General features: G+C 39.5%; 1 protein-coding gene across 8 annotated transcripts in view; it reads right to left on the bottom strand.

Annotated features, from left to right (window-relative positions):
• LOC107752493 (armadillo repeat protein deleted in velo-cardio-facial syndrome homolog) overlaps positions 1–11,285 on the bottom strand; it is a 129,874-nt gene that overhangs the window by 71,373 nt on the left and 47,216 nt on the right. The window lies entirely within an intron of this gene.

Below are 11,285 nucleotides of genomic sequence, written 5' to 3'. Positions count from 1 at the left end.
CTCAAATCTTTTTTTTTTTTTTTTTTTTACAAATGATAAACATTTAGCAGAATCTGCAAGGGGTATGTAAACTCACAAACAGGACTGTAGCAGTAAAGGGTGTTAAGAGGTGACCGCTCTGCCAAATGAAGCTTTATGCAGTGATTTCACACCAGTGCTGAGATGCTGTGCATTGTATTAATGACAGAATTTTCATTTTTGGGTGAACTAACCCTTTAAAATGCATGTTACTGTTCTCTGTTTAATGTATGTTACTGTTTTAAAATGTAATTTATTCCAGTGAATATTTCAAAGTCACATGATCCTTCAGAAATCATTCTAACATGCTGATTTATTCAAAAGTTTAAAAGAATGGTATTCATTTGAAAAAGAAATTTTTTGAAACAATGTAAAAGTCTCTACTGTCAATTTTGCTCAATTTAATGTGTCATTGCTGAATAAAAGTATTATTTTATTTTGTTTTTGTTTTTATCTTACCGACCTCAAACTTTGGAACATGGTCTCTGATCTCCTGTCAGATGTTCTCTAAACTCTTCAGGCATTATAGGCGAAGACTCAGAGCTGTTCTCTTGGCAAAAGGGGGTTGCAAAAAGTATTGGATAAAAGGGTATGATTAATTGTGACCAATGTGTATTAGAGAAAAACATTTATTTCATAATGAGATTAGGGCTGTGACGGTCGCCGTGACAACCGCGTGGTCATTTGCTCAATTGTTTTATTTAGACGAAATTGTACTGACTTGGCTCCCGGTGTCAAGCAGACATGACACATTCACACCTCCAATTTTCAGGTCGACTACCGGACACCTTCCCACAGCATGTCGGAGTAGTCGATCACGATTTGAATCAAGGTGAGTTGAGCCAATAGCTTGCCCTCGCATCGCCTGGCTCATAGCGACCGAGGGTGTGCATTTCCCTGCTGTGAGGAGGATGACTCATCGTCCTTGACAGCTGGTTTGTTTTTTCTCACACAGTTTCTCGCTATGTGCCCGACGCCATTACACTTAAAGCAAATAGGTTGGCCGTCATCAGAAAATCTAGGCTGCATTGTAGATTTAGGACGATTTAAAGATTCGGGCTTAGGGCAGTGTAGAGTCAGCCTCTGAACAGCTTGAGTTAACTCCCCTATGGCTTTGCCCTGCTCTGCTACTACTTTCAGAACATCATCAAGTGTAACAGAGCTTGCTACAGGCATCACCATAGCCACATACTGAGCTTCTGTAGTCTCAGAGCTTACACTACAATTACTGGCTACTTTACTAGCACGTAGTTTGATATCTTCAAGAGACCACATTAACGCTTCATCCCTTACTTCAATCAAAGTGGACTGTGGCTTGTCCCTTACCAACTTACGAAGTTCCCTTCTGAGTGCTACATCCCTGACTCCCTCAATGAACTGGTCTCGTAGAGCAACATTAGCATTGGCAATGGCATTAGAAGACTGCTTTAAAACAGTATTCAATATCTGTGAAAGGGCATGAGAGTATGTACGGAGGTCTTCACCCTCCAGCTGTTTGCGAGTGTAGAATGTCTGTAATAGCTGGGCCGGACTACGTTTTTCTCTAAAGGCCGCTCTTAAATACAAGAAGATGTCCTCTGTTCGTGGAGGCTGCCCCCCTTGCCTTAACCTAACCTCTTCTACAGCAGCACCTTTTAACAGGGAAAGAACAAAATCAGCTTGATCTTCAGGTGTCTGGTTTCTTACGAGCAGTACTCTTTCCACCTCTTCAATAAACTCATCCACATTTCTACCATCTTTGCTAAGATCGCCACTAAAGGGCTGAATGTGACGTTCTCTGGGCACATACACATAGGACCTATTTGGTTCTCTACTCAGGTTGGCAATAGCTGCCATAGCTTCAGCATGCTTTCTACTGAGCTCTTGTATCTGTTCTTGCACATTACCCGTACCCCAGGCACTAGCCGCACCATGTACTACCCCAGCCTCTTCCTCCGGCTGTGACATGTTGATGAAAATGTACAAGTCTTTCACAGTTCTTTCACCACCACAAAGTCCTTGTTAAATGCTCTTTGTTTCTCAGTTCAAAGGATATGCTGTCCGTAATGTGTATATGACACCCTCTTCCTCTTCTGCGGAACACACGTCACTGGCTCCCGACCTGCAGTCACACTTGTAATTCAACAGCAAACAGCGATGTCTCCTCTTCCTCCAGCTAGCCCGTCCCTTGGCCTCAAAACTGCCAGCCGACGTCTCCAGCAGCTGGACAAACACTGCACAGTTGACCACTCCCACTGCGAGTCCTGCAACTCAAGTACCAGCCACTACCGTATTAAAAAAAACAAAAATACGCTCAACTCTATACTGCTCCCAACCGTCAGATGACCCCACTCCTGGTACCAAAAATGTAACCGGGTGTTCAGTTATATATCAACACCGCGCCACCAGTGGTAGTTGGTCCATTACCACCGCGGTGGTAAAAATCTGCCACCGTCACAGCCCTAAATGAGATTTCTCTCCCATTTTAAATTCTTATTCTCCAATGAAAGGTTAGATTTTAGTTTTTTTTTAAAATAAAATATGTAAAGGATTGATGATACAGATTAATTTTCACAGCCTTCTTTGATCATATTTACCAAGGGTATGAATCATTTTGAGCACAACTGTATACAAACACACACATACTGCATCTATGCACACATACAAAAACTACTACAAAAATTAGAATTATATTGAACACTCTGGAGTGTTGAATCTTCAGGGTACAATAATATAAGAAGGCTCAAAGTGTATGCTTAAGAGAGAGAAAAAAAAAGAAAGCTCTTGAGACCTCATGTCATCAAGCAAGATGGTAAATAAACAACAAACAAGCTATAGTACTTGTAAATGAAAATATGAAGCAAATGTGGTTGAGGCGACTGTAAAAACACTACAAATGACACACAGAGAAACAACAGCAAACACTACAATCAGTCTGTGGAGGACTGTGTGTTGTGTGTGTGTGCGTTGGCAGAGGCCACAGGAGGGCCGACGAGGGATGATGCCAGAGGTAGCCATTTGTTTTCCATCCATCTTTGAATGCATTAACGAGCAGGCAGTTTTTCATTGATTAGCGTAGCAGAAGGCTTCAAAGTCTGCACCAGGCCAAATTGATCCGTAGCCCGTCTCTCTAATCATTGACTTCAAGCCTTTCATGTGTCAGTATCTTTTCTCTGTGCTGGCAGTTTGAGCGGCTGCCTGTTCAACCTCAGAACTATATTCTTCTAAGAGAAACTGAAGTCAAAACAAAAGAAACTTTTTCTCCCTTCTGGAGTGATTAGGTTTTAACTGTTCCATTAATTGGCCTAAGACAATAATGTCAGTACATGAATTGATTGAAACCGATGATTGATGAGGATAAAAACATCTCAACCGAAGTGGCTCGCTCCTAATAGCTGAGTGCCACATGGATTATGCAGGCGTACCTCACAGAAACAAAGCTTTGATTAACTTTCTGACAGCCCAGAAGCAGACTTGAGTAGAATTCAATATGAGAAAGTGATGAGAGACTTTTAAAGATCCTATTAGCACCCCTGTGAAAGCACAGATACATATGCCTCTTTCCAGCATTTTGGGAATCATGGCATAACATGAGAAAAGAACACTGAAAATATCTGTTTCTAATGACATTATGTTAAGAAGAATTGAAACTGGGTCTTGGTTCCCCACATATGTTGGCTGCTCTTCATGGACATTTATTGTCAGCCTGAAGGAGCAAAATAAGAGTGCTAACCTTTTCTTTGTATGCAATTACAAACACTGAAATTTAGTTCTCAGTGATATTTTTGAAACTCATGATTTTGTAATAATTTTATAAAATTATTGTAATTGTCCGTTATCTGTAAACCATTAATATTAATATTTACTAGATAAAAAAAAATAAAAAAAACATTAAGGTATACATTTTCAGACTGTGAAAGCTGTGAGAACTAAAATAAAATCCAAAGTTGTCGAAGATAAACATGTAAAAATTAAAGAAAAGAGTAAAGAAAATAGCTATGATGTCTCTGGGGACATTATTGGTTGAATTAACATGAAACGGAGGCTACATCAAAGCAGTTAGACGCTGTCTAAAAAAGGTATTCACCCAAAACTGTCTGCTCGAAGGAGGATACTCTTGGGAGCAGCTTCAGAGAGGCAAAAAATCACTTTGTAGGAGCTACAGAGTTCAGAAGCTCAGAAGAACAGAGTTTAAGTCAAAAAGGTGAGCTCCTGAACCTACCATTGCATTTGTGTGTTTATGCGCGTGCGCTTGCATAGCATGTCTTGCATAATTGAGAGAGGAGTTTCTGGGCAACCCAACGGGCTTTAGAAAATGAGCCTCTTTTTAACGAGAAAGGAACACCTATAATTCCTTTCTTCTGGAGAAAGACAGTAGACTGACAATAATTATAAACATCTGGGGCATGTCTAATACATTAATCACAGGTTTCTTTACACCTCTTTCTGTTATGCATGTAGTGAACGCTTCAACACGTGAGCGTCTCAGAGCATTGAGAACAGTAGGGCTGAACGATTTTGGAAAATAATCGAATTGCGATTTTTTTTTACCAATATTGCGATTGCGATTTAATATGCAATTATTTTTTAAAGCTCTTTATGTTCTGTATTATTCAACAAAGACAAGCTATACAGTATTTAGCATCAATTAACCACAACCTAATGAGAATCATCAGAGAATCAAAAATCAGACTCCAGGGTGATGAGTCTTGGAGAGTGTGTCTCGAAGGGTTTGAGCCTGTTACTGCTTGAGTAATTTCAGGGCTCCAGACTCATTCTTCCCACTGGTCGCTCTTTTGCGACTAACTTTCTCATTTGGTCGCATGAGCACATGATTTGGTCGCAATTGTATTTTTTAATTATTTTTTTTTTGCTACAACATAGGATTAATCAATGCATGCTGATTAACTTTTATCATAGTTTATAGTTATATGGAAACGAAAGAGGTTAACATTCAACCTGTTCTTTTTCATTAGTAGTATTATTTGTGATTTGAATTTTGTGAACGGGAGTTCCTCTTTTGCTATGTTATAAGCCGCGGGCTTCGGATGCTTTCACTTTTGAATTTGCGATCTTGTTGTCACATTTTACAAGAAAAGATAATTGTCTGTTTTGCTTACATCTATACCTTTCACTTTTTAAGACTAAAACAAAAGATGGATTCATTGTTATTCTTAATTAAAAAGCACAACAACAATTAAACAGTAAGACACAATGACAAACAAGCTTACAAAACGTTTATTAACAAAAATGAATAAGATGAGGCATGGCACACACCACATGCTGTATTAAATACAAACACTGAGGAGTCAAATAAATAAATAAATAAAAGACAGCCTCCATAGCATAACGGGAGGTAAACAGCAAAGATAACTCAAATGAAAACAAAAAGAAAAGTAAAACTAAACTTGCTGTCGGTGACAGTGCTTGCATGTTTTTTTCCCCCACAAGAATACCAATATGTTCACCTTTGGTTAAAGAAGCGGTCTTTTACTTTACTTTAGCATGAAAACCATCCATCGTTTCCTCAATATTTGCATAATTTTTGCTGCGCGCACCTTAGCGCTCCTGCTGACGCGGCGAGTATGAACCATGCTCTACACTTTTAAGCGCTGCGCAGCTCAAACGAGTAGCGCAGTTTCGTTATGCTTTCAGTTTCGTTTGCCGTGCTTAGATGTGCTCGACTTGAAGCAGCGCTGCTTAGACCGATGGGTGTGTGTCATCAAAGTACTGCGAGAGCTATAAGAGAGCTGACATCTCCTTATGCTTTCTCTCGTCGTACTTTGATGTCATACACCGATCGATCTTCAAGTCGAACACACCTCTTTACTCTCGCGTGTCACGTGACCAAATGTAATCGCAGCCTCTGCGGTTGAAAAATCTAATTTTTTCATATCGCGATATAATCGCAAATGCAATTAATCGTACAGCCCTAGAGAACGGATTCAACGCTGTGGGAGACAAGCGGGGTGTTCCTTAGCAACATGCCAAAGACCGATTGTTAACAAGGACTTTGTTAAGGAAACAAGTTAGAGAAAAAACAAGACTGCAGTTCACCTTGGGTTTCTGTACATGAGAAACACAGAGGCCTTTTCATGATCATTATATCATGTTTCAAAACCTCTTGTGTCGAATCTGCACATAATTGAGGGATTGATGATTGCACAGCATGGTTTCTTACGCAAAAGAAATACCAGGTGGGTTTTAATTTCATCCTTTTTTTCCGGCAAGGAGTGGACACGGGGGTGTGTGAGATAAACATCAGTTTTCCACAATGGCAAATTGAGACAGAGCTGGAGAAGATAAGGTGAGCTGGAACAAATAGAGCAGATAGGCAAATGAGAAAAAACAATTGGCAATTAAAAAGCTTCTGAATAGCAGAGTCAGTCTTCTATCAGGCCTGTCACTGATCCACACTGGATAAAAAGACCACCCGTCTGCAAAGCTTCACACCTCAAATACAACCACCAACCAATGCCTTTCTAATTTTTCTCTAAAGGTGTAATTCTTTTATTTTTATTTCCTTTTTTTACCTTATGCATAATCTAGAAACATAAAGAGTAGATATTAGGACTGGAGATACTCTTAATACTGCTGCAGTATTTAATATGCATGTTGAGTACAGTATGCAAATGTTCTAGATGCACACGGTAAGAGAAAAAATGTACAAAAACTTTAGCTTGTCACTGGGGCAAAACCAGTGTACATTACATACTCTTAAAGGGTGCATTTTAATATCTAGGTACTGATACGCAACCTTTAGGTAAATAAGGTGTACCTTTAAGGGTTCTGCCACCTGGTGACAAGCTAAAAGTACCATTTTTGCACATCCTGACAGTGTGCATTCAGAAAAAGTGCATGCTGTACTCAAAATGCATACTACAGTATATACTGCAGCAGTAGTAAGAGTGGTAATACCCAAATAATACCCCACATAACATAGCACATTTGCCAAATCAGATTTTACAGTGTGGAATATTGTGTCCTACAATGCAATGTATTCAGATTTCCATTTCCTGAAAAATGAATGAACCATAATTAATGGACCTTTTTCCCAGACTGTGATGACACATTTCCACAGTCATTAACATTGGAAATCTAGCAAAGCTTTTTATATTTTCATATAACAATGTACATTTATAACACTTTGTACATTCATTAAACTTTGTATTATATTACCTTGACAGTGAATTACAGAAAACTAGTAAACTAAACTGCTGTGAGGATATTTCTTCAACAGCTGAGGGAGTGATTTTGAACTGATGGTCATCTGTGGTCTTTTTCTTCCACTGTTTTATGAATACCACAAATTCAGACACACTATTCATTTCATGTCCTCTTCACCTACTATATAGCAGGGAGGCATATTTGGACACAGGGTCTAATTTTCTTTAAGGCTGGAATACACTACAAAGCTTTTTGTCTGAACATATTTTAAAGGGGTCATGAACTGAGAAATCAAATTTCCCTTGATCTTTTGACATATAACAGGTCAATGTACTATAAAAAACATCCTGTAAGTTTCAAAACTCAAAACTTTCTTGTTAGTTTAAAAACAGCTTTTATTGAAACCAAGCTCAGAAAACGACTCGTTCTGGAATGTGCCAATTTATGACGTAATAATGTGGCTAAACACTGCCTCCGCAGAAGAAGATCAACGCCTGCTTCTACAGCACTGAGCGGGACATCAGTTTACTGTCAGAGATTTGTTGTGTCAATTCGTGTCACATCCAGTGTAGACAAAATCGCCAGTAATGGGTTCTGTTGTCTATAGTCGCATTGTGCCTATAGGCTTAATACTATAGAAAAATTAGCAAAAGGTAAAATGAGCAAATAGCTCTAGATCGCGTCAGTGAAACACTGTTTGTTTGCTTTACTTTGCTACAGATTCATTTTTATTTATTTTTTTTATTAGCAAACAAGTCAGAATGAAAACAATGTAACGTCTCAATTCAACATCATTCAGCCCTCCCTCCCCCCTCCCTCTTCAACCCTGCGGTCTCTTACAATGGGGAGCACACTGAATACATAACAGAGTTAACAGAAAAAGTCACAGGGATCCTGAAACATTAATTTCCGTGAAGAAAAAAAAACAAACAAAAAAACACCCGCATCATTCTAAGTCCAAGTCATTGTTCTGTGTAATATATTTGGAGATCTTCTCAGCAGCTATAGTCCAGATCTGTAATGTAGAAAGTTGTGCCATATTCACCCGAGCCGTGGATCTTTCTAACATAATAATGTCTTGAAGTTGCATTAGCCACTTGTACATATCCAAAGTATGTGGAGGGAGCCAGTGTTGTGCTAACAATTTTTTGGCAGATGTCAACCCGGCAAGCCATATAATTTTTTGCAACTTAGAAAAACTCAACGCAGAATTGTCATTCAATAGTAATACAGCAGGGTTCACCGGTATAGGGTACTCAATAATTTTTGATAAGGTAGTACATACTGCATTCCAAAAATGTTTGACCTTTTCACATTCCCACATCTTGTGGAAAAAGGTTCCAAGTTGTTTTTAAATAGCTAAGCCCTTTGATGTGGCCTCCAAAACCTTCCCGTACATCCATGAGGTAAAGTGTTCAGACAAAGTCATATCAAGCCAGGTAATAATTGGATGCGAGGGGAGCATTCCCCCCCAGGGCACTCCATAGGCCTTCATGGCCGATCTTAGGCGCAGATATAAAAACAAGGAGGAAGTTTCCGTTCCATACCGTTCACACAGTTCTTGAAAACTTAACATGTCTTTAGGTCCCGAAATATCTTTCAGTGTATAGATGCCTTTCTGCATCCATACCCTGGAGACAAATGGTGCACCTCCCGAAAGAATGCTATGGTTATACCACTACAGATTCATTTTTAAACAAGACAGTATGATGCAGGCTTTTCAGAGAGACTGAAAGTAAATGATGATGGCAGCGCGAGTCTGACTAGAGTGGATCCAACGTGATTTTACCACTATTGCATTGTCTGATCCAGACCGTTTGATATATACTGAGTATTTAAACGTTTTTAACCCAAATGACCTATGTTGTTTTCAGAGTAAGTCACAGCAGCATCCATCTGTTATTTTAATAAGCGAAACTGATAGCCAATCATAGCAGTGGACGTTTACTTGCGAGTCTTGAATGCGCCCCGCCTATAAAAACAGAGAGTTCTGCAGAGAGGCTCAAAAACAGGATAAAAAATAGTCTATTACTTCCAAATTATGATGTTTTTATGTAAAATCATACTAACTATATTATAAGTGAACCTCAGGGAACATTATAAAATAATAAAATAATGCAGTTTATGACCCCTTTAAAACACTAGGCATCATACACTTGCTGACTTTGTAAACTGTTACAAAGAAAAACTGTCCCTCATACAATACCAGACTTTCGAGTAATTCTGAGCACAACAAAACTCACATAGGACCATACACCTTGTTGCTAGGAGACACATGACAAATTAATACAATATGTGTTTTAAAATCAACTCCATATATCAAACATTTTTGATATCCTCTGACTGGACAAAATCATACTACTGTATGAGCCCATCATACACTAAGCAATTTCCTGCGAAATCTGAGCAGATTTGCTGTGACAAATTGGGGAGTTTAAATTGAGCAGTAAGCTAGCATTCCATTCCACAATGAAAAACGTCTTACATTTTCTTTTGATTCATTTGTGTCTGATTAATAGTTTCATAACCTTTTGCACAGTGTGTGAAACATCATCAACTAACTTAATATCACTTTGGAGAAGGTCAGAAAGATACAGAGAAGATTGGTTTTTGTGCCTCCACTTTGTTCATTATAGTCGCCATGCATCACCTGGGCTGCAGCCTCACCGTCAGCAATGCATCGTGTTCTGGCTAACAGGATTTCAGTCAGACCTCACGACAGCAATCATCTGTAAGATCTTACTCAATTAATCCCTCTGCCAAGAGCGTTTGTTTAACCTTGGGTCATATGAGTTTCCCCATCAACTTGATACTTTTTCGCATCCATCTTCATGACCGAGAGTCACACCCGCCATGCCAGGATGTGACAGCGAGCAGGGATTGGCTTTCATTTCACTGCGCTGTATTTGTGGAAAATTGAGCAAATAAATCAGACAATTTGAAAAACAAATAACTGAAAAGAACGCACTCGGATCTCCTCCGTATGACTGCCTGGGGATGTTGAGCAGAAGTAAAACGGAGGAGGGTAATTGGTTGGAGGGGACACAATAAGTGACGAGAGAGCAGCTGAAGCCTTGAGTCTGACTCGTAAGCCACAGTGCGGCGCACTCAGGAACAGCTCTGGTTCAGCCAAGCTTGAGCCAACGGATAGATGCGCCCCAGTGGGGTGGAATGATGCGGGAAGACGGGAGTAGGGGTCGGGCTATGGCATTCCACAGAGAGCTGTGAGTAATGGATGGTCAAAAGCATTTAGAGACAACGGCTGGCAGATAAGCTTCACTAAAAAAGGGATGGAAGGACGAGGGATGAAAGAGAAAAGGCGAGGTAGAGAAGCTAGTGGGCAGTAATGGCTCTGCTAATCTCTTTGTCCTCTTGAATGATCCAGTGCCAAATCTCCATCCTTCTCATAGTCTCGGAACACGGGGGCCTCATTTTAGACATTCCTCACTCTTTGGCCGCATCCGTTTCTCTAACAACAGCTTTGGGACGCCATTCTCTCTTTCCACTGGCTCCCTTGGCCACCCCTTTTGTTCCAGATTCCCAGGTCAAGACAAAAAAACAAAAATGGTGAAGAACCTTAAAAAAAGTATTTACTCAGTGAATCACAACTTTTTGTCTGGCACAGGTTTTCAAGCTTTGATTGCATAATGAATAAAAATACATGATCTACATGATTCCATTAACCCCCCACCAGTCTTGCTAGATGAAAAATATTTTTGTGACGGTAATTTTGAACATCTGGAAAGAATTAGTCACGTATCCAAGTTACACCCTTCTGAAAGATTTCTGGCACAGAGTGGCTTTACAGTGGGGCTTGAAAAAGCACACAGTCGCCCACACTCTCACACTTTCACTCATATAATTCAGCTTACAGTCAGTGCTCCCTTTCTGGAATGCAACCCTGACAACACAGCCAGAGCGTATATCACTTCTGTTTGCCTATAAAACTTGGTAAAAAGAGTAAGAAGGAAGCAGGGCAAAACAAAACAAAACAAAATGAGAAACCTAAACCCTTCCAATAGCACCAGAACAAAAACAGGAGTTTGTTATAGGTAAAGCCTGTTAAAAACTACAGGATTGCAGGCTAAAATGAAATACAATTAAAAAAAAAAAAAAAAAAA

This window comes from Sinocyclocheilus rhinocerous, unplaced genomic scaffold (assembly GCF_001515625.1).
Source record: "Sinocyclocheilus rhinocerous isolate Xijiao unplaced genomic scaffold, SAMN03320098_v1.1 scaffold1853, whole genome shotgun sequence".
NCBI classification, from domain to species: domain Eukaryota; kingdom Metazoa; phylum Chordata; class Actinopteri; order Cypriniformes; family Cyprinidae; genus Sinocyclocheilus; species Sinocyclocheilus rhinocerous.
The sequence above is the reverse complement of the archived record's forward strand: the minus strand, read 5'-3'. Positions and strand labels throughout refer to the sequence as shown.